The sequence below is a fragment of the Gadus chalcogrammus genome, unplaced genomic scaffold (assembly GCF_026213295.1).
Source record: "Gadus chalcogrammus isolate NIFS_2021 unplaced genomic scaffold, NIFS_Gcha_1.0 GACHA082, whole genome shotgun sequence".
Taxonomy (NCBI): Eukaryota; Metazoa; Chordata; class Actinopteri; order Gadiformes; family Gadidae; genus Gadus; species Gadus chalcogrammus.
Window position 1 is genome coordinate 45,577 of NW_026613517.1, and position 16,873 is coordinate 62,449.

The following is a 16,873-nucleotide window of genomic DNA, read 5'->3' on the forward strand; positions in this document are numbered from 1 at the left end:
AAATTTGCTAGCTAGGCTTTCATACTTAGAACAACTAAAACGTGCTTTACATTGCAATAAACAGGCATATTATAAAACAGTTAAGGTATAAAAAGGCATTTTAAATATTGGCTAGCTAACTACGTTGGCAAGCCAAAAGAAAAAAAACGACTTGAAAAGGTAACCTGCATAATTACTTATTGTATTGTATATAATATACAGATTGCTTACCGTAAAACGAGAGCAGCTTCCTTAAGTGTTGTAACGTTGTGTCTTGCTGGACAGCCGGCATGAAGGACCGTTGTGAACAATTTTTTCTATATTTTTGCTAACGGGACGTAACGGTGCGTTTCAACGCGTAATTCCGCCTCGTCATCATTGAACAAAAGTCATTATGAAACGCAAAAAACAAATAATGATCAAATAAAATACATATTAATATGTATCTACTGATCTGTGCTTTAAATGTCATTTTTATATGATAACAATGATCCCAAACATTTTAATAAAATCGCTGAATTTGACCATGTCCTGTTCATACACTGTAAAACCTAACAGTACATCTTACTAAAATAACTAAGTAGACGTAACTTAAATCTCAAAAATCGTTGGGGTTACTCATTCACCTGAATGAACAGAACCTAAGAATCAATAATTGATATAATAACTCTTTTGTTTTGAGTGCTGCTCAAATATGGAACATTTTAAGTCTAACTTATTTATTCCAGTGTGTTCCATTGACTTATTTAACTTAAATGTAGCTATATCATTTTCATTAGACTATATAAGCTACACTTTGTGTAATTAGTTTTTATTGCTATCTCTATTATTTATAATCATTTCTGATGATTATGCAATGCCCAATTAAAACAAATAATTACTGTGACATAATTTCAATGATCACAGTGTAAGGATTTAAAGTTAATCACAGAATATTGGCATAAATAAATAAGCTTATGACACACATTTTCGTTCAACTTTTTTTGATTGTGTCTCAAACAGCTTGTGTGTCTTTTAACAGGCGCTAGCTCTTTATATTTGGGAAACCCATTTATCAAAAACGGCTGAATCCGAATACTCATACTTGACTACTATATAGTATGCATTTTGCAGTACGCCAAAAAGTATAGCGCGTCGGAATGCTCAGTAGCCTACGCATTGTGTAGAAGACGTTTCCGAATGCGTGCTACCGCCAAAGTAAACCACGGAGTTCACTACGCTATCCCACAATGCAACCGGATTCTAGTAACGAACGAAGAAGAGATGGCTGACCCGACACCAACAGAAAGACGTCGTAGAAAGAGAACACCGATGCTAAAGAGATGGCATGTTTAAAAATAATAATAATTAGTAAAGCTGTTTAAATGACTACTTGAAATGACCATGGAAATGTTATGAATGTTCAGCATTCAGCTTAATAAATAATGTGGCGACTCCTACCCCCGGGGAGTCTGGGTATTCATAATGTTTGGGGAAAAGGGGTTTTATTGTCTTTTTATAACTTGATGTGTTATTAGGTTAAGTGGAGTTAACGGGTTTGGGTTCTTTATTGTTTGTGTGTTAATTGTGATGTGTGTGATCGGGACCATTAGTGAGAGTGTTGTGTGTGTTGGTCAGTGGTGCCGTGTTTTCTGTTGTGTGTCTGTGTTTGAATATAGCCAGCTCTCGTGGTCGTGCGGTGCACTAAGGCACGGGAGTTGCGCCGCCATTTAAACTTGGGCTCCCGTCTCGTCCTTCCCGCGCTGCTCGCCACAGTAATTTAAGTTGGATCAGAGATTAGTGAATCCATTGTGTTCATTTAACTTGATTGGTTTAAGGCAATCGGTTTCCTCAAATGAATTGAGTAGACGAAATGTATTTTTAAGTTGTTGCAACTAGAATGTAATAAGTTACATGAACACATGTTATATACGTTGAATGAATTGCTGCATTTAAGTGTAAAAAGCTAATTCTTTACATTTCACCTCAGTAAATGGAATTAGTAATGCTAACTCATAATACACATGTCACAATAACTCTAGCTATAAGAGTTATCTTTACTTACATAAAATAATTGCTGGTACTTAATTTATTTGAGTTAGTAAACTTAAATAGTTCAAGGCAATCGGTTTCCTCAAATAGTTCAACTAACTTGTCAGGTTTTACAGTGTACAGAGAGGAGACTCGTGAGATGAGGCAGCGACGATCCCTCACACACTGGGTTGAGCGCATGCCTTTTGCTTTCTCATTGTTTGTCATCCCTGAAATATTCGTATTTTTATTTTACAATTTATATTTGTATTTTATTATGTCGTTTGTATCCATAGAATAGGTAGTGTATTTCACGTATGTGTAGAAGCTATTTAGACATAAAACCACAGAAGTAGGGGTGCAACGGATCAAAAAACTCACGGATCGGATCATTTTTCGGATCAGCAAAAAAAATAAAAAAATAGCGTTTGTGATTGCTTTAGCCCGGTCTGATTGTGGAGGAAGGGGCTGCTTAAATGCCGCGGTGATGAGCGGTTGTTGAGCCGCTTTCGGTTTCACTCCTGTCAGTGAAACACCCGGGTGATGTCGCTGTAAATGCGTGGCCATGCTCGATGTGTTTTTCTTTGTTAGCAATCGCGATTCGCTATGTCAGCTACGTGTTACGTCTGTGTGGTAACCTAGGCGACAGGTTTGTGTGGCAGCGCGAGTATATGGAAACAGACGTAGCACTGGAGGCAGCAGAACGTTACAGTAGTCACCGAAGTCTAGCCTACTTTTATTTTCCATGCCCACTGTTCTTCATGTTGTACGCTGAGGACAATAAATCACAACGAGCCATAGGACTGTTTGCTTATTGAAAAGGGAACTGTTGCAGACTTTTACCCAGAGCGTGTTAAGTAGCTCTGTCCCTGGAACTAGCAGGAATGGTTACGGCTGTGTGGACTGAACATGCGCATTTTTTTTTTTTTTCATAAATCAATCCGCGGATCATGCGTGTGCCGAACCGAAATAGATGATCCGAACGGATCACGGATCAATGATGATCCGTTGCACCCCTACACAGAAGGCATACCTAACCCAAACGACGGAACATAAAATAACTCGATCGACTCCTCACATTGAAAGACAAACTGCTTTGAAAATATTTGGAACCTCAAGAATAGATTTGACTCTGGACGAACGGAATAAATATTAGCAAGGGGAGGTAGGGGGCTTCTCACCCCTCATTCGCTAACATTACATCGATATCAGAGTAAGGCTGCATCCGAATACTCGTACTTGCATACTATATAGTATGCATTTTGTAGTATGCGAAAAATCTAGCGCGTCCGAATACTCTAGTATGCATTCTGTAGTACGGAAGTCGTTTCCGAATGCATACTACCGCCAAAGTGAACCACGGACCACACTACGCTATCCCACAATGCAACCGGAGTCTGGTAACAAACGAAGAAGAGATGGCTGACCCGACACCACCAACAGCGGCTTTTTATTTGTGTGTGTGTGTGTGTGTGTTCAATAAAAAAGGAAAAATTAACTTCAATTGTCTTTTTCACGGAGTAACAAATAACTGTAAATGTATTATTATTATTCCAAAAAAATGACTTACCAAATGTCCACATATATACAACATAACCTGCCGGTAAGTCGCTCTACGAGTTGACCGACGACGACGCCTTCTAGCAGAGATATCCATTTCAAGAGCCATTCGCGTAGAAAGAGAAATTTTTTTATTTAATAGCAACGATAACAAGACGGAAAACAGGTAAATTTTGCCGCCATCTGGGGGGAGATACGTCATCTCCAAACATCCGGTGGAGTTTCGGCGGTGTTCGGAGGCGTTCTACGCATGTCTGTAGACCGTACTACACAGTCAAGTGTAGTATGGTCAAGTAGTAGACACTAGACAGAAATAGTATGTACTAGGTATTCGGATGCAGCCTACGCCTTTGCTCCGTTGATTTTCCATTATTTATTTTAGTTTTTTTTTTTAATGTGAAGGTATGGTAGGTACATTTAACGTTGTTTTCTCGCTTAGATTTTTCAGAAATAGACACTGTACTATCCGATAACACCGTTTATTGTAACCAGCAAAAATGGTTGTGATTTGCGATGCGCATGTCAGCGAGCTGTCTGACATTAGCACGTTAGCCTACGTTAGAAAGCCTGACGTTTTTGAAGCGTAACAACGTCACTCCTGTCTAGTACGGCATCAAGGCAGCTACAGACCCGAAGATGACATGATTACACGGGTTGGCCAAACGAACAAGCTTGGAATAAATATTTATGACAGCTTGCGTTCGCCGATTACTTGGACGCCTAGGTTTGCATCCCTGGTTAAACCGCCAAGTGGAGCGACGTGTCTGGGAAGCTAGCCTCTTGGTCTGAGCATGTGTGTGCATCGCTTCTCGGCCTTTTGGCTAAGATCAAGTGTAGTATCTGTTCTTATCAGTTTAATATCTGGTACGTCCCCTACCCGGGGACCATATATTAAATTGATTTTTCGAACTGGGAGATGGAAAAGGGGCTTGCCCCGTCCACTCCACGCATCGACCTGGTATTGCAGTACCTCCAGGACCGGTGCACCCCTCTCTCACTGTGAAAAACAAAACTAAACTCCTCCTGAGAGTACAGCCGTCCGCCTGTAGACAATAAAGTGTCATTTACAATTCACAAACGTACTGTTTACAATTGCTCCAACGATATTCTGTTGTAGTGATGTTATGGTTTGCGTCGAGGCATCGGGGCGTGTGTCGAGTACCTCGGCTCCTCCCCCAGCGAAGCTCCGTATCACATAGGCGAAATGACGTGGCGCGTGACGTTCGAGGCTTCATCTCGGGCTGTTCCGCGATATGGGTTCACAATTGGCACATTTCTACAAAAAGAAGAGCCTACCCAGTTCCAAGATCACTTTTATGGCTATGTAATTAATCACACTCGTTCTCAGACATCATGCAGTTCTATTATTACAATTATTAGTAGGCTACTGTAGTTATAAGACAATCTATTTTGCCCGGGATGACTTAAAACCTTTGTCAAATGATTTGTTCTCTACCATGAGCTCGGGAGATATTTATGAACGGCACACTCACACGCATAGGCGTCGATTACGGGGGGGACGGGGGGGACATGTCCCCCCCACTATTTGAAAAACAAATTTTGTCCCCACCACTTTTAAAAAAGGGGAAAAATAAATAAATAAATTAATAATCCCCACATACTCAACCGAAATCGTCTAAAATCATGTGATAGGCGCGCTCGAAGACATCATTTATTAGATAGGCCTACCTAATAAACCGTTGGAACACACAAGACCGGAACCCATGGCAACGCCGGTAAACAAACCCCGACTCCCTAGAAGCCCAATCCCTATGAGCTCCCTGCGCTACAGCCATCACAGGGCTTTTGGCCGTGATTGATATTAAATATACAATTATATTATATTATGTACTATTATATATAGAGCTCCGAGAGTCGCAAACGGCAACAATCACTTTCTCTTCCATGCTGCAGTACACCCCGGACTGCACTGCGCTGAGTTTGACGGTTGAACGCTGATTGGCTGTTACGTTACACATGTCACTCAGTGGCCACGCTGTTGAACGCTGATTGGCTGTCATCACGCGAAATTCGTGTCAAAGTTGAAATTTTTCGCGCCACAAATCCTCGTGAACGCGCTTGCCTGTGCACGGCGAAAGTGTGGCGCGACAAATCAAAAATATTCGCCCGATACGCGTCTATACGTTCACTTTGTATGGGATCTTGTCGTCCCGTTGCGTTTGGTGTGAACGCACTGGAGAAGTTTCAAGACAGACAGCCAAAATTGACATTTTTATTCAGAAAATAGCCGGTCCTTTTGCTTCCTATAAAAAGCATGTTTGTGACACTGGATATCGATATGGATACGTCATCTAGCCTGCATGTGGAGGGCCACATAAGGTAAGAAATTGGTTTACGTAAACTTTGCTGCTGGTTCTGTTTGCTCGTGAATCGTGATGACGTGGCCAAAGGTTACCAACGGTCCCAAGCGATTTTAATAATAATAATAATAATAATAATAAATTTTATTTATAATGCACTTTATATTCAAGAATCTCAAAGTGCTTCAGAGAAAAAAAATACCAAAAAAACTATTAAAAAGGGGGAACCTCAAAGAAAGTTAGCTAAATGCTCTTTTAAAGAGATGGGTTTTGAGGTTCCGTTTAAAAAGAGCTGTAGTCTGTGGAGCCCTCAGGTGGTCAGGGAGGGCGTTCCATAGTCTAGGGGCAGCAGCAGAAAAGGCCCGATCACCCATGGTGCACAGCTTCGTATGTCGGGTTTGGAGGGTATGAGTGGATCCTGAACGGAGTGTACGTGAGTTTGTCGGGGGGGTGAGGAGTTCCTGAAGGTAGAGGGGGGCAAGTCCGTGAAGGCACAAAAAAAAATTTTGATCTGATTCTGGTTGGTGCTCCAGTTAGTATGCGTTGTATATATAGATTGCAGCTAGTAGCAGCTACACACGGTGCGATTGCTATGCCAATGTGGTTATAGTTGGTTTTGTCTGATTGAGATATGTGACGACTTGGAGCCTGGTAGGCCTATCCTGACATAAATATGTTCTCTCATAACCTGTGTGATTATCCTAAACTGAAGGGGATTTTGATTGCGGACAATTTTCTTATGATGTTGTAACGAGTGAAGTCTACATTGGTCCTTCGCAAGTGTTTACTCGTGGTCAGGATTTGGCAGATGCAATTCTCCTCTGGGTGCTTGTATTTTTCTTTTTTTAATGCAGCATAACATATGCTACCAGCAGCCCTTGCGCGTCTTCAAAAGGCTGATGCTCAGTACCTCGTTTCATTTCGTACCCCCTTTACAGTCTGGCATTGTTTGTCTGGTAAACTCTGTCGATGTCAAGATAAGTGTTAAATTGCCAACACTGTTCTTTGTCCTGTGTGTATTAGTATTAGGCTACATATCCCGAGCCAATACCCTGGTGTTTCCAACGCTGTTTTGCAAAACAAGCCAAAACACAAACTGTGGTTTTCAACTTTTATTGTTCGAATAGGATCTTCATAGGGCTGGCCCGAATGCCATTTTTCAGGCTTCGAATACTCGTTGGTTTTTCCGAGCGAATATTCGAATACTCGTTCCAGAAAAAAACACCATCAAAAACAACATTAATAATCCTTATATACTCCCTGGAACCGATTTTGACAGTATCTGCATATTTTGTTTAATAGCTTTTTGAAAGTTAATTAGTAGGCCTAAGTAGGTTGAAGTTCCTTAGTTTTTCCCCGTGAAAGCGAACAGCTGTTGCTCCGTTCCAAATCAGCTGTTCTGTCATCTCAGCCCTTACGGGAGCTTTTCAATTCATCCTGGAACGTGCATCTTTTCAGGGAATTTGTACAATAAATCCATAACAAATACCGAATATTGATTGTCTTATGTGTCCATATTATATCCATTATATTGACCGGGTATTCCCAAGACGCTCACGCTCTGCAGCAAGCCAGTCACAGTTGATTGGCGCGGCGCTGAACAGCGAACGTAAACAAACAACTAAGCTAAGGTTTTAAGTATTACTTTTCCTCCAGAGATCCCGCTAATGTTGTGTTATAAACTAAAGGGAAACAAGATATCTATTCTTCCTCCACCTCTCTCGCTTCTCTGCTTGGTGTCGCTGACGCTTATAGTTTGCCTCCCTCGCTCTGGTAAAGTCCCCTACGTGGAAAAAAAAAATAACGAAGCTCTGAATACTGATTTAAGCTTCAAATACTAATTTTCCGAACCAGTATTCGAATATTCGAATAATTTCAACACCTGACAATACACTGTAGAGCATATTGTAATGCAGCGTTGAATGGATGAATAGCTTACATAAGGGTACCCAGCACTTTTCAGACCACACTCAAGCTTATGGTTATTGTCCCCACCACTTCTAAAAACAAACTGACGCCCTTGCTCACACGTATCACTGAAATGACTTTAATTCTTAAACGTTTTGATGTTGTACGAAGCAAACATCACATCATCACAGGCAGGGGCGGATCTAGCCATTTTGGGGCCCTAGGCAAAATATAGACATGGGGCCCTCATTTTTGAAACACGTACACAAAACATGTAACCATCCCAATACTCTTAGAATCGCAATAAACCCATAGTGCACTGCCACTCAACTCTCCACAGTAAAATCAGTTTCAGATTTCTCCAGCCTTTTCCAAAATTACATGTTTATTACTCAAACGAGAGAGAGAGAGAGAGAGAGAGAGAGAGAGAGAGAGAGAGAGAGAGAGAGAGAGAGAGAGAGAGAGAGAGAGAGAGAGAGAGAGAGAGAGAGAGAGAGAGAGAGAGATTAAAATTTCCATTCTCTGCCAGAGATACAAAATGATCTTGCACTTAACAGAACTAAAATACAAAATGGATATGAGTCTATGAAAACCACAATTTACATTTAAACAGGACCAATGAAAAGATTTTGTGTGTGGACAGGAATAACAGTGGCTGTGTGTGTGAGTGAGAGACAGGCAAAGCAGTGGTTCAGTGTGAGTGAGTGACAGGAGAGAGAGAGAGAGAGAGAGAGAGAGAGAGAGAGAGAGAGAGAGAGAGAGAGAGAGAGAGAGAGAGAGAGAGAGAGAGAGAGAGAGAGAGAGAGAGAGAGAGAGAGAGAGAGAGAGAGAGAGAGAGAGAGAGAGAGAGAGAGAGAGCTGCCTGGATGAAGATCATGTGTGTGGGGATGCTGGTGTCAATGATGGTGAGCAGCTGTGATCGGCCATGACCTGCGACCAGAGAGAGAGAGACAGAGACAGAGACAGAGACAGAGACAGAGACAGAGACAGAGAGAGGGGGGGGGGGTGTTTAGGTGTGCAAGTGGTTAAGCTCTCCATCTTCAAATGTCCATTTTTGTGTGTGTGTGTGTGTGTGTGTGTGTGTGTGTGTGTGTGTGTGTGTGTGTGTGTGTGTGTGTGTGTGTGTGTGTGTGTGTGTGTGTGTGTGTGTGTGTGTGTGTGTGTGTGTGTGTGTGTGTGTGAGTGAGAGTATGTGAGTGAGTGACTGAGTGAGTGGCAAAGCTCTGTATGTGTGTGTGTGTGTGTGTGTGTGTGTGTGTGTGTGTGTGTGTGTGTGTGTGTGTGTGTGTGTGTGTGTGTGTGTGTGTGTGTGTGTGAGACAGAAAGCATTTGTAAACACAAAGTCCTACTGTTGTCGTCTTCATATCAGAGAATAGTGGTGAGCAGCAGTATAGAACCCAACCTGAAAAACAGACAAACACAGCATTAGAACATACTCACTACACCATGTTTCATTTGGCAATGATCTTTATACAACAAGAATGTACTTTGTCAACTCAAATACCTTGTTCAGCCAGGGCTCACTGATAGAAGGTGATGTTGTTCATCTGTCTTTTCCCCTGTTGTTTTCTCACTACGACAAAAATCAACACCAGGTCAATCATGTAGCATTATAAATAAATATCCAAGTCAAGTATCAATGTTTTTTTTAATAATAACCTTCTCTTTCTCCCTATCTTCTTTTTCTCTGTCTGTATCCCTGTTACTCTTCATCTGTGTCCCTGTTTTGCCTTCAAGCTCCTCTGCTTTGCGCCTGTCTCACTCATATCCTCATGTGCCTTTCCTGCCCTTTATCAGGTTTCATTCTCTCCTTTGTGCCAGTCTTACTTGTCTCTGCTTCATGTCCTGGTCATTGACAGATTTCCATTGTTTTTGATCTTTCTGAACTTTGAACGCTTTGAACTTTCTGAACTTTCTTTTAAACATTCTCATCCTCATCATTTCAGGTTGAATCATCTGACATCAGCTGTGTAGCTGAGAGACCTTGTTTTTCATTCTATAGTCTGACCCTGCGAGCTTTGGCCTCTGCAAATTTTGTGATAACTGAGTCCATGTCCAGTGTTTTTGTTATTTCATGTTCAATAGAGATGACAGCCAGGGCAGACAGGCGGTCTTGAGACATAGTGGACCTCAGGTAAGTCTTGAGTCGTTTTAGTGATGAGAAACTTCTTTCCCCTGATGCCACAGTCACAGGGAGACTGAGCAGTAGTCTCAGAGCTATACTCAAATTTGGGTATGTGTCAAGGATGTTTTCCCTGTACACATAATCCAGCATCTGGAAAGGCGAAGAGACGTGTGGGGGGAATGCTTTGACGGCATGAATTATTTCCTGCTTGAGGTCCTCTGCATCAATATCATTCATTTTCTTCTCAAGCCTGTGGCAACATTCATCTAATTCCTTTCCCTGCATGACATTTTGCATCTGGTCAGTGGAGTAGAGAAAGCCGTATAGCTCAAAAACACCCTCCATGTTTGAAAATCTCTCCCTGACTGTGACCAGGGTTGTGTCCACCATATGTAGGAAAAACTCCCTCCTGAAATTCTCTTCTGCAGTGCACACTGTCTCCTCTCTCCCCTCATACTCAAACTGCCTTTTTTTCTTTCTCTGGCGCACCTCTGGCCAGGCCATCTCCAAATCAATCTTCTCTGCTATCTCCCTGGCATCTGTTTTAGCAGAATTGAATCCGTCCTCTCGATAATCTTTCAGAAATGCCATCACTGCAAGGACCTCTCTCCTCATGACTTCCACTGACACTTTGGGGCTCTGCAATAGCTTGCTGACTTTGTTTATGTGAAATAGGACATTGTACCAGACGACTGTACTCACCAGAAAAGGCGATTTCTTCATCTCTTTGTGAATGCCGTTGGCATTGGAGGCGCATTCAGAGTCTTGCTTCTCCTCAGCATACTCCCTCAGAGCGGTCAGGGCATCCAAAATTTCAGGCAACTGGTATCGGACGGCTTTCACGGACTCCACCCTAGCCTCCCATCTTGTTGTACTGAGTGGTTTAATGGTAAAATATGTCACATGTTTTTGAAGGATTGTCCAGCGGTGAACAGAAGCACTGAATATAGCATACAGTCGCTGTAACAGTCCAAAAAAACTCAAAGCTGTCACAGAGGACTTGGCAGCATCACCAACCACCAGATTCAACGTGTGGCTGGCACATGGGACACAGAGTGCTTTGCTGTTCAGCTCCAGGACTCTGCTCTGGACCCCCTGTTTCTTCCCCTGCATATTACTGCCGTTGTCGTAGGATTGCCCACGACAATCAGCAAGGTCTAAATCTAGTGTCTGCAGGTGTCCCAAAAACAAGTTGAGTAGGCCTTTCCCTGTTGTGTCCTCTGCCACCAGAAAGCCAACAAAGTGCTCGTGGATGGACACTCCTTCGCCAGGATTGCAGTCAACTATCCTCAGCACCACGGACAGCTGCTCATCATGGCTGACATCCGGGGTGCAGTCCATGATGACGCTGAAGTACTTGGACTTTTTCACCCTCTGTACAATTGTGTTTGTCACACAGCTTCCCACCAAGCAGATTATTTCATTTTGGATCATTTTGCTGAAATAACTCTCAGAATGTGGTTTCTCAGCTACCCTCTTCACATGATCCCTCATCACAGGGTCAAACTGAGCCATCAGCTGAACTTGGCCTAAGAAATTCCCATTGCCATACTCATACAGCTTCTCTGAATGGCCTCGAAAAGCTAAGTTGCGCTCGGCCAAGTGTGTAATAATGGCAATCAGACGTTTCAAGATCTCTCTCCATTTGTTTACTTCGTTCACAAACAGCTCTTGATTTACATGATCTATGGCTTTACCTGTTTGGAGCCGTTGCTGAAGCGTTCGCCAAACAGCCATATTTGCGAGGTGATCAGCAGACTTCTCGTGTTCTTTTAGGAAGGCTGATACATTTTTCCAGTCGTTCGTGCCGTCAGTGCAGAACCGCTGCTTATCGCCAAACAGCCGACAACAGAAACAAACAGCGCGGTCTTTCGTTTTACTGTACACAAGCCAGGACCTCTGGATTTTTTCGCCATTTTTCATATTTAAAAAGTAGTGCGTGCTTGTAAAGCGTCTGCCCTGTGTGTTCTGGGGGAAATCTCCTCGTAATTGCACTGGTCCTTTCTGTACAATTGAGCAACGCTCGGAGTCTTTCAACTTTTCTGGCCAATGTGCAGGGTCGTCGCCGATTAGGAAACTGTTTCCACTGCTGCTAGTGGTAAATGGCATAGCACCACTACTCACCGCCAAATCATCTTCGTCTTCATCTTCCTCTCCTTCGGCTTCCATAGCCACCTCTTCTCCTTCGGCACCCACCTCTCCTCCTTCCTCCTCCACCTCCACTTCATCATTTCCCCCAACAGCAGAGCCTGTCGCAAGTTCAGCAGCCGCGGCTGCTGTGGCAGCAGCAGGTGTAAAAAATGATGTTAATTTCGGCAGTGTATCTGCAATTCTTCTCTTCTCAGCTTTTTGTCTTCGTTTAGCACAACCACTTTCATAATTCCGCCGCTTCATTTTCACCGAGTCGCATCCCTATGCTTTGGTTTGAAGTACGTTATTTCGCGCTGCGCGCGTTACTACGTCATCATATTCTGGACTAGTCCAATGCACAATGGAGGGGGGCATGTGTGCTGGAAAATTATTATTTAGGCATTAGTTTGGCGTTATGTTGATATTTTTGTTATTTTTTTCTACTAGAAATGTTTTTTTTTTTTTACTTTACATAAGTAATGGCTGGGGGGGTCAGATTTGGGGGCCCCTAATAAAGACAGATTTGGTTGGGGCCCTAGGCACTTGCCTAGGTTTGCCTAATGGAAGATCCGCTTCTGATCACAGGAAACTCTTTCTTTCATCATAATTTCATTCCTTGTCCCTAGCGTACTCATTTGAAGCTTCGAGGTCGAACCACTTTGATGGTTCACCTGGCTGCGAGGCTTTGACGTTTCATGAGGCATCATCTCGCCACCACTATTCTGTTGTTTAAGAAAGAAAAAAGGATTCTTTCTGTGGCGTGTCGATAACTCGGACCTCCAGGTTTCCTTTCGTTATGCTTCCATCACGCTGATTTCAGATTCGCCTGTCATCGTGTGACCGGTGGTCTACAGTGTTTATTAAAGTCTAGACATCTCCGAATGCTTTGCAACCGTTCTCCTGGGGAACACGCGTGGGCATCGTTCAGCCCACCTGAACGTGTACAACTCATACTTACCTGGCAAGGGAGATACCATGATCAAGAAGGTGGTTCACCCATAGCGAGGCTCAGCCATTGCACTGAGGCTGTTGCTGACCTGTGCGAATTCCCCAAATGTGGGAATCTCGATTGCATAATTTCTGGTAGTGGGGGACTGCGTTCGCGCTCTCCCCTGATCATGTTGTTCTAAAGAAATAATAGCTATGAATGATACCACCCTGAGCACGCCCGATCTCGTCTGATCTCGGAGGCTAAGCAGGGTCCGGCCTGGTTAGTACTTGGATGGGTGACCGCCTGGGAATGGCTCATGACCCCCCAAAGTCCCTATCCCACAACACTGGGATCGATCCAAAAGGATCGAGGATCAAAACGGACGGCTCCATCTGGTGGCCAATGGTGGGTGGTTTTTTCAGAAATGTCATGTGCAAGGCCTAGATTATCAAAATCCACTAGTCTGCTGGATGTTTTGTTTATTATTTTCATACTTTGAGTGGATGTAGCTGATGAGAGTCATACAATCAAGTGGAAAAGTGATAAATTGTTAAATTTTTGGGCTGAATTAAGAAAAATAATAAGAGCCATTCACAGAACTCATTGTTTTGACCACACAGGGAGTGCAGCCATCACAGTGGGGGTGTATTCACACCTCTGGTTGCGGGAGTGAAGACACAAGGACTTCTAATTTCTTTGGTGTGTTTTTTCTTTCCAATACCCCACCCCTTCTGAAACCCAAGCACACTGAGACTCCAAAATACTTTTACAACTTTTATTTTTCAACCAGAATGTGTTTCATTGAAAAGGCAATCCATATAAACACAAATAAACAAGATCATTTTAGTTAAAAGCTCGCCCACCACGACTAGGTACAGATCTACAGGCGAGAACACGAGAGCATGAGACGAGTGACAAACATGTACTACCATTTGCAAACATTTTCATTAAACATGGAGCTGACAGACATACACACATCACAAGGACAGGCACATATAAATAACATTAATAATAATAAAAAACGCTCAACAATTGAAGAACACACACTTGTACTTAAGATACAACTCAACAATTGGCTTGTACAGGCTAAAGTGCAATAATGAACATGATTATCCAAAGACTCAGGTGACCAATCAACAAATAAAGGCTCAAGCTGTTCCTCCCTTTTGTGTTTTTTTGTGTTTTCTTTAGCAAACTTTTGTTAAAACTGAAGCAGACAAATACATACAAACATCACAAACACATGAAGCTGACAAAGACAAACAACATGCATGACAAAAACACAGATTATCTGAACATGAACAACCACTAAAGGGTATGTAAACTGATTGTGTTAGATTGGAACTGATTAAGGTTAAAAAGATTGACCCGCTTCTCGGCCTTTTGGCTAAGACAGTGATCCCCTCCGTTGTCTGTCTATATATTGCCTATTTAGTGGCAATTATATAGCAGGTTAGGAGGATATTGCACCATCTTTTTGGTAAGTTGGGGTCAAATACCAGTTGCTGATACCCTTTACCAAGAAGACCATTGTGCGGTTTGTTTAAACGGTAAAGTGCATTTTATTGTTGCCTGTATTACCTTGTTTACTCACTGTTTTATTGCTTTTAACATCTTGAATTTTTAAGAGTGTGGTGTCTCCATCATGTCGGTTAACCCCTCCGGCATGAGGAGGCACCACAGTGTACGTTTTAAATTTAAGTCAATCAATGGAATTTTAATTCAGATGTCCCGGCTTGATTTTTCAAGGAAGCACATCCAAGGAATCCTGAAGTTTACCGGAAACGACTTGAATTGTATTCTTACTCTGCCCTTTAACAAAGGATTCGATGTTAGCTTCGCAGCCGCAACAACCCTCAAAGAATTTTGGACACGCTACGACACGGTAAAAGACCAGTTCTCAGCATTTGAAGTGGAGAGACTAAATGACGATTCCATTAAAACCGTAATCGTCAGGATGTTCAATGAAACTGTAAATGCTGATGATATTTGTATATGGCTGGCAACAGTGGCATCACAGAGGTAAGTTATTCACACACACACACACACACACACACACACACACACACACACACACACACACACACACACACACACACACACACACACACACACACACACACACACACACACACACACACACACACACACAGTCCTCCTTTCCAACTCTGCATCCACGACACTCTTAAAGAGTTCAAAGTTGTCATACACCACATTGTCGAAGCCAGGGGTAGTGGACTTCCTAGTGGATGGACAGTAGGAAAACATTTTCTGCATGCTTCCAGCCACTTTGTCCTTGAAAGGGTTGTACCTCTTCCACTGTCCACCACAGTTTGGCATGTGGCAAGCCCCACATGGCCTTGAGGACTTGTTAGGCATGAATGTCTTCACTGTTGGTGCAGGAGGGACAAGGCTCTGGCTGCAGGATGGCCCACGAAACAGGACGGAGGGGGCCTGTGGCTGTGCGGGGAAGACCTGCAGTATGGGTGCTGCCGACACAGGGGGTGGGCCGTAGGTCAACGCAGCGGGTGGCCTCGGCTGGAGGTGGGTGGGCGCAGAAGGCCTCGGCAGAATGGGGGTGAGCGCAGCAGGCTTCGGCCGGGTGGAGGACGACAACCCAGTGGGCTGAACGGGTCGGTTCGCGGGAGTCACAGGCTGTGGCTCAGCAACAAATAATCTGGAAACATAAAATACACATGTGATCAGTATTGATATGACGTGTGTGCTATTTGCTTTCCACAGCCAACAGGTGAAACAAAGTGCTTATGACAACTTACCTCCGCTTCTCACCACGTCTCTTTCCAGCCTCGTGATGGATGAGCCGGTACTGGACCTGAGGCCGGTCTGGCGGAGGGAGGGATGTTGGCAGCGCAGGAGCCTCCGGGAACGGTGCGTCCGACAGCACTTTCAGGTGAGGAGTCACCTTGTGGCCGAAGGAGCAGTCGCTCCTTCTGCCACTTCAGCAGCTCGTTCTGCTCTCCCTGCTGGCAGTACTGGAACAGCAGCCACACCAGCCAGCCGACATCATTCTCCACAAGCCACCTGAAGGTCTGACCGGCGTACTACCCGAACGTGAGGACCAGCTGACCTTTCCACAGCTCAGCCCCCGACCTCTTGGCAGCCGCCTCTGCTGTCTTGAGATCCAGCCATTTAGGGTCAACAACAGTGCTGCTGCGGGCCTCTGCCACAGACCTTGCTGCCTCTGTACAGTACAGCCTGGCCTCTCCTTGCCGGTACAAAATGATGTTGGGGTACTGGTGTAGCTGTTGATGGCTGACCAGCGATGGTTTAGTGGCCAAGCTCTTCCCGCAGACATCACAGGTAAAGGTCTCCCTGGCGATGGCATGGATCTTCAGATGACTCACCAGGTTGGACTTTTCACTGAATGTCTTGTCGCACACGGTGCACTGATGTGTAGGCTCCTCCATGTTCCATCTGGTACAGTAAAACATGAATAAATGAGTACAACAAGCAGATCATTTAGATTGACAATATGTAGCCCTTTATTATACAGAAATGTGCTGTTGGTGTATTAGCCTAGGACAACACGCTCGCCAGATTGTTATCTATGTTGTTAGAAATGAGCTACTGTTTACCAGGTATGCAGCGCATCCCATGCAACAAGAGATTAACACGGTCGCCAAATTGCTTTATGTTACACTTACTCTCGCATCAGCGGTTGTCTAAACAGTCACATTTACCCATATTAACACATATCCACATCAAATTGTCCAAGAAAACGTTGATTGTCGCCGAAAAGCAACAAGTTTGCAGGTATGCGACGTATGCCCTTACTCATTGTAAACAGTGTCGTTAGCCGCGCCTAGCTATCGTTACAAAACACACATTAATCAGCTTATTATTTCAACGAACCCTGGGTACATATAGTCATGCCATACACCGTTGGAA

At 43.6% G+C, this 16,873-nt stretch overlaps 2 non-coding genes across 2 annotated transcripts; both read left to right on the top strand.

Moving 5' to 3' along the window:
* The first annotated feature begins 4,350 nt into the window (after positions 1-4,350).
* On the top strand, positions 4,351-4,541 carry LOC130378507 (U2 spliceosomal RNA). Its single transcript, XR_008894730.1, has one exon. It is a non-coding gene; the product is annotated as a U2 spliceosomal RNA (small nuclear RNA).
* An 8,442-nt stretch (positions 4,542-12,983) lies between these two features.
* LOC130378503 (U1 spliceosomal RNA) lies at positions 12,984-13,148 on the top strand. The gene has a single exon (XR_008894727.1). It is a non-coding gene; the product is annotated as a U1 spliceosomal RNA (small nuclear RNA).
* The last annotated feature ends 3,725 nt before the right edge of the window (positions 13,149-16,873 follow it).